The sequence below is a fragment of the Lepisosteus platostomus genome, chromosome 1 (assembly GCF_059453375.1).
Source record: "Lepisosteus platostomus isolate fLepPlt1 chromosome 1, fLepPlt1.hap1, whole genome shotgun sequence".
Taxonomy (NCBI): domain Eukaryota; kingdom Metazoa; phylum Chordata; class Actinopteri; order Semionotiformes; family Lepisosteidae; genus Lepisosteus; species Lepisosteus platostomus.
The window spans coordinates 17,576,618-17,589,729 of NC_142611.1; the positions used below are offsets into that span (position 1 = coordinate 17,576,618).

The following is a 13,112-nucleotide window of genomic DNA, read 5'->3' on the forward strand; positions in this document are numbered from 1 at the left end:
AGTTACCTTGACAAGCAGTCTGCTCAGGGAAGTCTTTCAAAGTGGTAATATTTTGTTTTGCTGGAGAATTATGGTATCAGCATCACACGTTTTATCAACACAATCTTTTACATTATCATCCTTTATCCTTCGTACTTTGTCAACATTTTCAGTTTATGTTCATTGTAAGAACTCAAAAGCTGTGGATTACAGTTTTGATTCAATACTTGCCCTGGTTTACCACTTACATACCCCTTAATGTATGATTATCGAGCATAAGTGTGCCAATTGGACAGTTATGTTAACATTGATTGCTATAAATGATGACAGCACATGAATGTAACACAATCTTTAGCTAAACACGTTATTAACGACTGCTGCAGCTAATCAGAAGTGCGATTTCACACATGAAAAAGATTTCATCATGGACTTCACAGTTCAGAATGCTTGAAGAAAGGAGAAATAGAAGTAGGAAATTAGGTGCCAATAGGATATTTAGGAAAAACTAACATCCTTTAAGCAGTCAGATCAACAGGATGTTCAAAGAAACCACCTTGATAATAGCACAGGTGGAAGCTGCAAAGGAACAAGTAATAGGTTTATTCCATGCTGAAAAAAAAAGAAGAAAGAAAACACAACGTTTCGGCTGTGGAGCCTTCTTCAGGTGAAGAAGAATGTTGTGTTTTCTTTTTTCTTTTTTTCAGCATGGAATAAACCTGTTATTTGTTCCTTTGATAATAGCACATGTGTGTCTGAGTGAAGGGATTTACACAATCCTACTGTAGGGAACTATACCAGCCCATTGTGCTTTAACACTGGATTTCACGTGAAACTTTTATTATTTCTGCAATGTTTAAAATTTTGTTTGGCATCACAAATGTTTACCATGCCTTAATTTAATGTTGCATTTCTATTTCCATAATTATGAATGATACATGTAATAGTCTCTTTTGTAAATTGTATTTACCTTTGCTCACCTGAGACATTTTTGTGCTATGTTTGTGTGGGCTTGCTTACTCAGCCTTTGGTTTTCTTACTTACTATCCTTATCACTTGCTGTATGTTGAGGTGAACTCTTGAAAATATTTGATACTAAATTAAACACTTTTTAGAAGAGTCTCAAGTCATTCATCAAGTACATGACTGGAGCTGTGCAGACAGTATATGAGCAATTTCTCTGCCTAAATCACATTTTGTGAGTTTTCTTTTCTGCTGTAATTGAAAGGAGAAAGGCCTTGTTTCCTTAATGCCATGACTTCCATGCAGCAGAGTTCCCCAAATATTCTTCAGTGTTATCACTTTTGCATGGCACAAGCAACACTGTGTGTTTTAAGCATTCAAATGGAAAATAGCGGCACTCATTTATTTCTACATCAGTTATGGTATAAATTAATGTTTTGTGACATTTGAATACAGACAGTTTATCCTAGGCAGATTTGTTGCACTCATGCATCTATCATGTTACTTACTTGTAATTACCTCTCAAGTGTTTGTCTCAAAGTGGGCATGGCACTGGAAAATCTACAAATATCTTGAATGTAAAAGTAACAGAATTATTCAATTGCATGTCCAAATTTTGTTTTGATCTTTTAAAATCAAAGCAAATTAACAGTGAAAGTGGCTGTTTCAAAAAAGCTTTTAAAAATTACACACTGTAAAACACAATTTAATTTTAAACCCGTTATTCCTATGAAGTCATGGAAATTGCATTTGAAGAAATTTAAGTTTTTCTATGCTTTAAAATTTTTGTCCAAAAAAGAAAATAATATACAAAGATAAATAATCAGATTAGCTGAGATTCTGTGTAGCTCAAGAAGGTAATCGGTAATGAAAGCAAATCATTCTCTTTTTACATGTTTTTACATGTCTCTTTTATGTGCTTTTAAAATGTGGTTTGAACTTCTTTTATTTTTTTTCTTCATGTGGGAAATTGAATACTGGCAGGAGATCAGAAACCCTTAATGAAAAATATTGATGTTTCAGGTAGAAGTCATTGTCTTCCAGCTGACTATCTTGTGGACCTGTCATAGTATCACAATTCAGCTACAGTATGCCTTGACATCACACAGGGTGGGAACTCCATTTGGCATGTGGAGAAAGTCCCAGCAAGCACAATTCCGGGTACATCCTTGATTAAGATTGTGTTTAGTGAAACCTCCAGATTAAATGATCTGATTTAGATGTTAAAACTCAACACTAATTTTTTATGAACCAACACATTTTGTGTTTGACTTCCTAAAACTTGACTAACAGAAAGTAATGGCAATGAATAGTTTTAAGGCGTACATAAAGAAATCTGCAGAGAAAGGAAAGACAGAAAATGGATAAATATAGTAAATTATATAAAACCACAGATGTTAAAACTATTAAAATATGAATATCTCACAACACATTTGGATCAGCCTTATTAAGAAAACTCAAAGGGTTTAGTAATAGAATTCACATATTAATGATAGTGACAATAGGGGGTAATAAAGCATATAGTACAGACAAAAGATGGAGGATTTAAATTCCATTATATAAACTATCAAGGCAAAATTGGAAACATCCATCCATATTCTAACCGCTTTATGCAATACAGAGTGGGTTGATGGTTTAGGGAAGTGAGGGTTTTAATTTACTGTGAAAATTCAAAATTGGAACTGTAAATTGCAAGAGGTCTTGACGACTGCTAAGAATCATTCAAACATCATAATTTACAGTCTCACATACAGATACTAAATATACAACATATTGATATACTGATATAACACCAAAACATGCATAACAGACTGATGAGTAATGGAATTATTTATGACAATATCTGCTGTGATATGAAAGGTTGATCATTCATGTGGGGATTACAAGGAAAAGGCTTAATAACTTCAGAGTTAAAATAAAGAAAAAAAATGTGTTATGGTCTAATTTGAAGGTTACCTCAATTTCATATAGTTAAATCACATTTATAATCCAAATAGAAGTAAATATGCATTTACTACTGTATTTACATGACAAACGTGTTGAGAACAACAGTGTAGTAGAAATTATAAAGTGAATACTTTTTTATACTCAAAGACCCGTTGGCCAAACATTCTTGATTAGTTCAAACTTGGGCTGGGTTCCACAATCTGACTTGGCAGCTGCTTGTTTTGTACCCTGGACTAAGAGAGTCCAAAAAGAGAAAAGGAGAGAGCTTTGCTTTGCCGAAAACAGTTCTGCCAGAAAATCCTGTGGCTCTGACTTCTGTCTTTAAAAACAGTCATCTTGGGTCTTAGTCTTACAGTAGTTTTCTTGTTTCAGTCTGGCCATAAGTGAGACACTGGAATTTATTATGGTTCATCCTGTCAACAGATTGTTACTGAATATACTTGGATATTCAGAATTTCAGAAGTCTGTCTAATTTCTCTGATCAGGCGAAAATAACTGGAGGTTCTCAAACACAAGAGTTGTTTTGGAGAAAGAATATCATGAGTAGAATTCTGTACTTTACTGACTCACTCTCTTCGCCTTTTGGCTTGGAAAAAACATTCCTGAAAACAGTCCTGACAGCTCACAGTCATATGGATTGAAAAGTCAGAAGGCCAAGTTAATTGGAGAGAGGACACAGCCAGTGGGGTAATTAATGAAAATGAGTTGGGAGTTACAGTAGCTTTTATGGTGTACCATTACAGCTGGTGTTTAAGATGATATCAGTTATTGTTTTGGCATCTACCCTGCAAGTCCCTGTTTTGTGGATCTTTCTTTGGGTGATGTTCAGTGACATTTGACCCTTGTCTTCAGGAGAAAAATGACACATGGAATGGTGCCCATGAGCACTAGATACCATTAAATAGTTCAGCACTGGACACAGCTTTATAATTCCTCTTATTAAAGGGGACTCCTAGCCACATTCCTCTAAATTTACACAGAGGTCACAGTTTATTGCACAGTGGTTACCATTGCTGCCTTGCAGTGCTGTGGCACTGGGTTCAATTACATCCCTGGGTTGCTATCTGTTTGGAGTTTGTGTGTTCTCCCTATATTCATGTGGGTTTCCTCCCACAGTCAAACATGCTTGCAGGTTAACTGGCTTCTGTGAAAATTGGCCCTAGGTGTGAGTGTGTGCATGTCTGTTGGTCTTGCTTTGTGATGGACTGACATCCTATCCAGGCTGTACCCCACCTTCCACCCATTGTTTGCTGGGATAGACTCTGGTTCCACCACAACCCTGAATTTGAAGACGCCATTAGAATATGGATTAATGGATGGAATTTTAAGTGAAATTATATACCCTACTGCTACAATGGTAATCAATGCATTTTTATTAATTTTTATGACAGATGACAGAAAACAAACAGGGATGCCAAGTTGCTCAGATTGAGATGGCTAACATGGATATTATTTGCTTTCTTGCTCAGTTTGTCAGATCACATTCAAGTTGGGATGCCTGTATTGTTCTATTGTTTTCAAATAAACCAGATAAAGTAAAGAAAACAGACAAAAGAACCATTAGGGAACTGTGCATCAGGAAATGACTCAGAATGCAATATGCTTTAAAAAATATTTTGAAACTGCGGGGTTCGAAAGAAAGACAACCTGCAACATGCAAAGGAAGTTTAGGAGAAGGTAGATTCGACAGGCTAAAATATGGAATCAGTAAAGACAACATTAGTTTAAAGATAGTTTACTTGTAGCATAGAAGTAACATGCTGTAGAAAACTACTCAAATTATTGTATTAGTATACTGTAGGTATTGCAATACTAGTATTTCAAATATAGTAGGTAGAAAAACATATAAGATAGGTAATACAGCAATGTAAAATCTACTTATATAAGTGTTTATGCTGAATTTGATGATATAGTTAAGTGTACAATTTAAATCACGTGATATTGTTCAAATTTGCAATACAACAGAAAAGTTCCGTTTACTACTTTGCTTTTCTGGAATCAGCCCAGAAAAGTATGGCCATACACAGTTAAGTGTGTTCTACACTGACAGACAAAAAAAGCCTGTTTAAACATTAACAAAGTAGACTCCAAGTAGACTTCTTTCAGCATCCTCAATGGCATTGACGAGGACAACCCAATCGACTTTGCCAGAATCAAAACAATCAAACGATTTAGATGGAGCAAATGTCCTTCTCTAATTTGTAACTCTTCTTATGTTGCAAGGACACACTTCTAGTTATCCATTCCTTGAGAATGACAAAATCTTTTTCTGCAGTATTTTCTACAGTATTTATTCTGTAGAGAAGTAAATGGGAAATGACAGAATTTTGAAAGACAGCATGTTTTATTGTAGCCCTTCCATTGTAAATCACTGCAGAAACATATTTACGAGTAGTTTCAATGTACCATTACATCCTACCATATGTACTGAAACAACCCTAGGGCTAGAAGTGTAGTTTTATGTTGTTTTTTTTCCAATAATAGCAATGTGAAGTACAACACTGTTGTTCTGTTTCCACTTTCTTTGTAATAATTTCTGTTCTGCAAAATTTATTTTTCTTGAAATTAATCAAGGCAACAAAGAAAAATCTAAAAAGAAACAGCAACAGAAAACTCAGTACTCATATAATGAACAGAGAAATATTACATGTAGTAAAATCAAAATATATGCCATGCTGTATATGACATTACGCACTTTTTAAAATAGAATTTATTCAGTAGCAAAATCAATCTTGACATGCTTTGATTTTTTTCTTTTTCAGATTTTTCTCTTGCTCCATCATCTTTAAAAGGTGGACATTATGCTATCAAAAGTCCAAGTTTTGATATGGTAAGTTCTCCATTCCTTTAACATTGGCAGAACTGGCTTTATAGTGAAAGTATCAAGGCCGTAATAAAACATTTTTTTTTATTTTAATTATCCACATTTCTAGACCCAAAACATATGACACAAAATTGGTTTATTCCATTACCTTATTTCCCCATTGATGTGCATGTGCTGAATGTAGAAGATCAACTTACTATTTTAAGTAAAACACAATTAATTAGGAAAATAAAGTGGGAGGAGTTTCTCCTCAAATTGATTTATGATGGCTTCCGTCCATCAACCATTTCATATCTAACTGTATTTAATGTTGAGAGTAATTTGTAAAGCCCCTGAATTCTTCCTGCATTCTGATAATTTTGAGAATTGTGGATTTCATTAATCAAAATATGATGGTGACTCCCTCATACCACCATAAGGAACTTACAGCCAAGACAGCTTAGTTGTAGTTTCACTTACAGTATATGTGCTATTTCATGGTCTCAATGAAATCTACACTTCAATTTTCGAGTGAAATTAACATTCTGAATACGTTGTTGTGTTTGGGACAGTATATTGGTGTGGTAAGTGCTGCTGCCTCAGAACTTGGCTGATGAGTTTGATTCAGAAATGTGTAGCTCTCTGTGTGGAGTTGGCATCTTCTGTCAGTGTTCATGTGGGGATTCTCTGGGTGCTCTAGTTTCCTCTATCCTCTAGCTGGGTTAGTTATTGTCTCTACATTGTGACTGAATTAGTCCTGTGATGGAGTGGCACATCAACCAGTGTGGTGTCCCACTTTGCATTCTATAGTTTGTATCCTTCCAGGATGCTGTCCCTCACTAGGAACAAGCAGTACTCTGATATTGAATGGAATTGGAAACTCAATGGTGGCATGGTGGTGTAGTGGTCAGCTTTGCTGCATCACAGCACTGGGGCCCTGGTTTTAATTCCAGACCTGGGGTGAATTCTTCATGGAGTTTGTATGTTCTCTCTGTCTTTCCATCGGTTTGCTCTGGGTGCTCTGGTTTCCTCCCACAGTCCAAGACATTCAGTACTTTTATGTTAACTGGCATCTGCTAAAACTGGCACCAGTATGAGGTGAGTGTGTTTGTTTGTGTTTCATGTATGTACAATACCTGTAATGTACTGACATCCTGTCTTCACTATATCCTGGCTTGCATCCGTTGCTTGAAGGGAAAGGCTCTGACTCCCCCACAACCCTGAATTAGATCAAATGGTTAGAAAATGAATGGAGAGAAGGTATTAGGTAATTAAGGTTTTAGGACTTCAGTTACAACTGAATGAGAGTTTACATGTTAGCCAAAAGTTTAAAAAGGAAAAGAGGATGAGGACAACTTATGAGGATATGAGGAAAAGAGGATGCGGATTCATGCAACTTACTGTATGTTAATAATAAATTTGCTGCATTGTCATACATTCTTGAAGCACAAGGGTAGAGTAGAGTCTAAAGTGTTTATCACTCAGTGGCCCATGTTGCACCAAATTCCCAAATGACTTCAGATATTGTGCATTGCTTTTGATTACAGAAATTGGAAAGGGCTGCTTTTATAATAAAGTGGTACTTATCAGATTTAATTTATTGCAGTTTTTTGTGTTCATCCTCATAGGTTCCTCTAAATGGATTTGTTCAAAACAAAGCTTTTTTATTGATGTATTGGTCTGTGCTTGGTGAATTATGTTTTTATTGGTTTTCCTTCCTGTTAAGAAAAAACAGATAAAACTCTGGAGGATACCTTGTATGTTTCTCCTAAAGCTTAAATCACAGAAATCAATGTGTAGCATTGCTAGACCTTTTCTGGAACACAAGTTCTTCGTTAATATGCTCGATATCTATAGAGCCAGACTTTTTTGTGCTAGTTAATATACTCAGAAAAAAAGCCTTCAGCAGAAAAAGGATTCCTGTGTTTGCAGTACACTTCAGGAATTAAAATAAATATCCAGAAAGAAGAAAGTTGTCTTTCAGAAACAATAATGCATATGCATTGGGACTAAATTTAGACCAAAGTAGCAAGAAGATTGACTCTCAGAAGGAAGATGTTCCAGTCTTCATATTTGCTGCAGAATAATGAAATAAAACCACATCAAACTCTGCTCTAAAAAAAACAGGATCTGCACTTTGCTCACAGTGTAATTTAATGCAGTTTTATTTTTTGTTTCTAAAGGATTTCATTTGTTGGTGTCATTTAAGCATCTGAATTGATATACTTTCATCCAAAACATTAAATTTAAATTAAAATGATTCCTTTCATATTATGTTGCTTAATAAAGGAAATTAACCAACAGTTTTTTTATTCGGCGGCTTATTCAAGCTTTACATAGATTGATTTAGATCAGTTATCTTTAATATATTTTTTTATCACTTTAGACTCGGAATTGTTAGTAGGAAAATGCATGAAGCTACGGTTAGGGTAGCGATAGAAAGGTAATCCTTTTTATAACTGTTTATAACAATAGTAATAATATTGTTGTAACAGAAGAAATAAGGTTCTTGATCCCGAGATGAAGTGAAACAGATGAGTTTATTGCATGCAAGGAACAATAAAGCCGAAGTCTTGTTTCCCGCAAGAAACAACAAAACCGAAGTATTGTTCCCCGTACTGTTACAAACTTTTGGGTTATATACAGTTTTCTTCTCCGTTTCTGACGTCACTCGGTCTGATGGTAAAGAGGGGGGTTCATGGTATTTGGCCAGTTTATGATGTTTTGGGCAAATGGTCAGTTTAACATTACACCCAGGGGGGTTCCTAGCTGGCATCTGCAATCCTTATCAGTTAACCCCCTTTCCTGCCATAAACCCCAGCTTGTGACTTGGAAGTCTAAACCCCCTACAGAAAAGATTAAATTCAAACCCCCGTCTTCACATCTTTCTTCAATATCAAAGAAATGTTTACATTCCATACAAAGTTACGGCATAACCTAAACCCAAACTAAAATGTGACCATCATTTTGTTATGAATAGCTTGGTCACACTTGACATTTCATTGCATAAATTAAGCTTAAATTGGATATGTACAGTATCTGTTACTATAAATTGAGGTCCTACAGAATTTTAATTCCACATCTGTGTTCAATGTCTTCCTCAGATCACGATTATATTGAATGAAAGAAATGGCACAGGAATGAAATGTATTTAAATATTATATGCATAATATGTATCCAAGATGTAAGATGTTAATTATGAATGTGCTGTATACAATAGAATATACCGTGGTCTTCTTTGGTTCAGGTGGGTAGCTGCGTCAGCATGCGTAGGCTGCAAAGGAACAATAGGTTTATTCCATGCTGAAAAGAGAGGAAAGAAAACACAACGTTTTGGCTGTGGAGCCTTCTTCGGGTGTCAGCCTTTGCATGCTGACGCAGCTACCCACCTGAGCTACTTCAACCTACTGTACTGTAATTCTGCTGCCACTCACTATGCCTTCCTCTAAATCTTTTTCTAGATCTCTTCGTCGCTCCTTCTCTTCCTCCCTGGGCTACTTGCCCCCCCTCTTACTAAACCAGCATTCCGTCCCTTCACAGTGATTCGTTCCAAGACCAGGCTTTCTCACCACCTCCTATTCCTTAACAGATGTCGTTGAAATATAATTCCTAAAGGATTTCACCTGAATGTAACACTTTTTCTTTTGATTCTGACACCACCCAGAGTAATGCTCAAAGACTTCTACAACAATTTTCTGGGGCTTATACCCGAAGAAGGCTCCACAGCCAAAACTTTATGTAGTCTTCTTTATTCTGTATCTTATTATTATTATTATGTGGAGGCTGTATTGTCATGATGTATTGAAATTTGGCAAGTGTGCTGAACATGTGCTGCAATAGACTCTAAAATCAGTGACTGCACTTGTTTCGAAATTGGTTAAATCTTACAGGTAGCAGTCACTATTGCCCAGATGTAAGCATCTATTTCACAATTCAGATATGAAATTGATGATGCGTGCCACAGAAAATAACCCAGCTGTGACTAGCATAGTAATTATTATACTTATATCAAGGCAGCAAAGTTTTGGAACATATCAATAGTTAAGCAATACATCAATGATAATATAAGGAAAATAAAACACAAAACAAGCATGATACGTATGCTACATTTTACTGTACATGTTCAGTTGTATTGTGCCCCTGGTACAACATCAGCTCATTGCTAGATTTTTAATATTTTTAAATTTCATTTGCTGCCACTAGAGTGTTTGAAAATGATGGCTTGACTTAAAAATTGGACTTACTGTAAAGACTTAATTGATTTAAACAAAGGACAAATTCTTAAATCTATGAAAATCTATGTAAATCAATCACCAAAATGATATACAAAAGAGGCAAACATTTTTAACCACTAAGGAATAAGTGCATATTCACTGTACAGATTAAACTTTCTGTGTTATAAAATTAGAAAATTGCAGTTAGGCATTATACTGTTTGTCATTCTCGTTAAACATGTTTTTAGAGCACAGTTCCTTACAACATTAATTCCATTTTTTTCTGTGATTTGATGAATTCACAGGTCTTTGTTCATCAATATAATATTTATATTATAAATTCCCCTTTACAGTTTCCATTTGGTATATACACATTATAGCAGAAAATATATGCAATACTATTCACAATTTTACATTTTTAAATGCTAATTAACTTGTAGCAGAGTTGGAAATAGTGTCTGTGTGCACAAGCCTGCTCTAAACTGAGCTTTTAACTAAAACATTTAGGCACATTGCCAAATCAACATTTAAGTAGGAGTCACTTAAATTTTCAATGGATAAACAGTTAGGCATCTGGCCAAATCAGTTCTATTTCATGACCATAATTTGTGAGATTGCATCAGCCTTTTCTTATGTATTGAATCAATCAAATACAAGTTTCTAGTAAATATGTATTGCTGTGAAGCAAAATGCAGTACTCCTTTTACAGAATATCTTATATGAAATCTCTCCACCAGTTATGATACTGTAGCATACCCACGTGAACCCGAGAGCGCTACAATACTTTTTTCAAAATTACATTCTGATATATTATATTGTCATTAATCAGAATATGATATTATTGGCACGGGGTGAATGTACAGTATTTGCAAGGCACTCTATCCCTAACCTAGATATCATGTCATGATATACCATATATCTTTATACCATATGGCTTTATACCATACGGTGTCGCAGGAAGCCGGAGCCTACCTGGCAAGCAACGAGAGCAAGGCAGGGTACACCCTGGACAGGGTGCCAGTCCATCGCAGGGCAAGTGAAAGGCAATCATACATGGGGACAATTCGGATGGCCACGGTAAAGGCCGAGGAGGGAAATTTGACCCAGACACTGAGATAACTCCCTGCTCTTATCAAGAAATGCCCGGGGATCTTTAATGACCACTGAGAGTCAGGACCTTGGTTTAACATCTCATTCAAAGGACAGCAAACCCACTGCAGTGTAGTGTCTCCGCCACCATACTGGGGCATTAGGACCCACACAGGCCACACGGTGGGCACCCACTGCTGGTCCCACTAACACCTCTTCTAGCAGCAACCATAGCTTCCCAGGAGGTCTCCCAACCAGTTACTTACCAGGCTTAACCCTGCTTAACTTCAATCGGTAGCCAATTGAGAGCTGCAGGGTGATATAGCTGCTGGCTAACCAAGATGTACTGGTATGAATATTAACAATATTGACTACAATATTAACTCCTACAATTTCGGTGTTATTCATAATTTCACATTTGTTTTCAAAGATACTTTACCTAAACAAAATATGGCTGCACTTAAGAAAAGAAAAAGAAACAGTGACAACGCATATCAAAAGAGATTTTTCCATATCTTGGTGCTGTTGAATGCCTTGGTCCAGATTCATCCCACAAAACAGTTAAAGTTTCTTATCCTACAGTGCTTTCTATTTCCATATAGTATCACTACACAGTATACCTATCTGATTGAAGAGATTTGGACGTAGTCTGAGGATGAGAAGTTCAGAGGTCTAATACAGACAATCTTCTTAGTTCTCAATTTTAAAGATCTTTTGAAGCTCTTAGCTCTTGTCTAAAAATTGTAGTTTGACTGTCCTGGGATCATTCTACTGAGTTACCCATAGCATAAAATACCAATTTTAGATACATATATGATTTTAGTTTTCAACATTTTTCAACTTAAAAAAAATGATTTTTTCCAAGTATCTACAATACAAATTGTGTATATTATTTAATCGTCTTGTCTGGACATCCGTCACACCATTGTTACCACACATGTTGTTCTTTCTAATTTTATTGAATTGGATCATCAGTGCTTTGCAAAACCGTAAGGATGTAAACTAGGTGAAGAATTTTGTTTCTCATAATGATAATGTCATTATGATATCATAGGGCAAACTGAACCTAAAGAAAAGCAGAAATTTTTGAAAAAGCATCAAAGAAAAGTGATAGATATGTGTATGGACAGCAAGTATGATCCTTGACCACAATTAAGGTAGCAAAGCATTACTAAAGTTATGACAGGAAACTCAGAGGATATGCAGCTGTTGGCAACAATGGTATTTTTTTAATGAGAGATGTATTGCTGTTATTTTTTTTAATGCTGTAATTTTAACCAACAATGTGTAGTACATACTGTATTTCTGGTACATTTTCACCATACCTGAGCATTGCATACAGTACGGAATCTGTAGTATGCAGTGAGGAACTTTACTTGCTCTTTGGTTCCAGAGAAACCATTAGAGTTGACATAAAAGGGTATCTGTTTAATGCCAGAAGCATGCATGTATGTTTATAGTTCTTTCTACTTTAAACATTTAAAGGACATTAACTGCATATGGGTCAGATCATAATGTGTGCAAAGTATACACTTATGTGTCTAAACCAGTTGAGATAATGAGAGTTGTGAAGCATGTATACTGTATAACAGAGAACTTTCTTTATTCTGAATATTTTAGCTTAGCAGGTCTCTTGCACATACATTATGCAATAACTCAATCAAGGATTTGTATACTGCATTAACACAAACTAAAAACAAGCAAAATGTCTGCAGTAGCAGTATCAATTTTATCTTCTTTCTGTTTTTTATCTTAGCTTATAATTGTATATTCTTTGCCTTAAAGGCTATGTTGTTGTAGATTTATATTAATGAATGATTTTCCTGTTTCCATTAATATTGCCTAATTGTTTTAATAGAATTTTATTTGGCATTGGTCTAAGCCATAAATGAAAATTAGGATGACCATTTTGTCTGATGTAATCCTTTGTTGTGATACAAATGTGTCATTTGTGACAGGGTTGAAAAATAAACTAAAAACAATAGCCCCAAGCTCTAGCAACATCTGTAGAAAACAGAACTGGTCTCTCATGTCTGACAGGTACCACAGCTGGACTTAATTATTGTATAATAAGAACATGTTATCAATGGCGTAAATAAAACTGAACATTTTAGAATGAC

At 35.4% G+C, this 13,112-nt stretch overlaps 1 protein-coding gene across 5 annotated transcripts in view; it reads left to right on the forward strand.

Moving 5' to 3' along the window:
• LOC148677792 (leucine-rich repeat and immunoglobulin-like domain-containing nogo receptor-interacting protein 2) overlaps positions 1-13,112 on the forward strand; it is a 504,064-nt gene that overhangs the window by 89,924 nt on the left and 401,028 nt on the right. For all 5 annotated transcript variants that reach the window (XM_088626241.1, XM_088626224.1, XM_088626215.1 and 2 more), the window contains exon 2: positions 5,649-5,716. The gene's annotated coding sequence lies outside the window, so the exon portion shown is untranslated. The remainder of the gene's footprint in view (positions 1-5,648; positions 5,717-13,112) is intronic.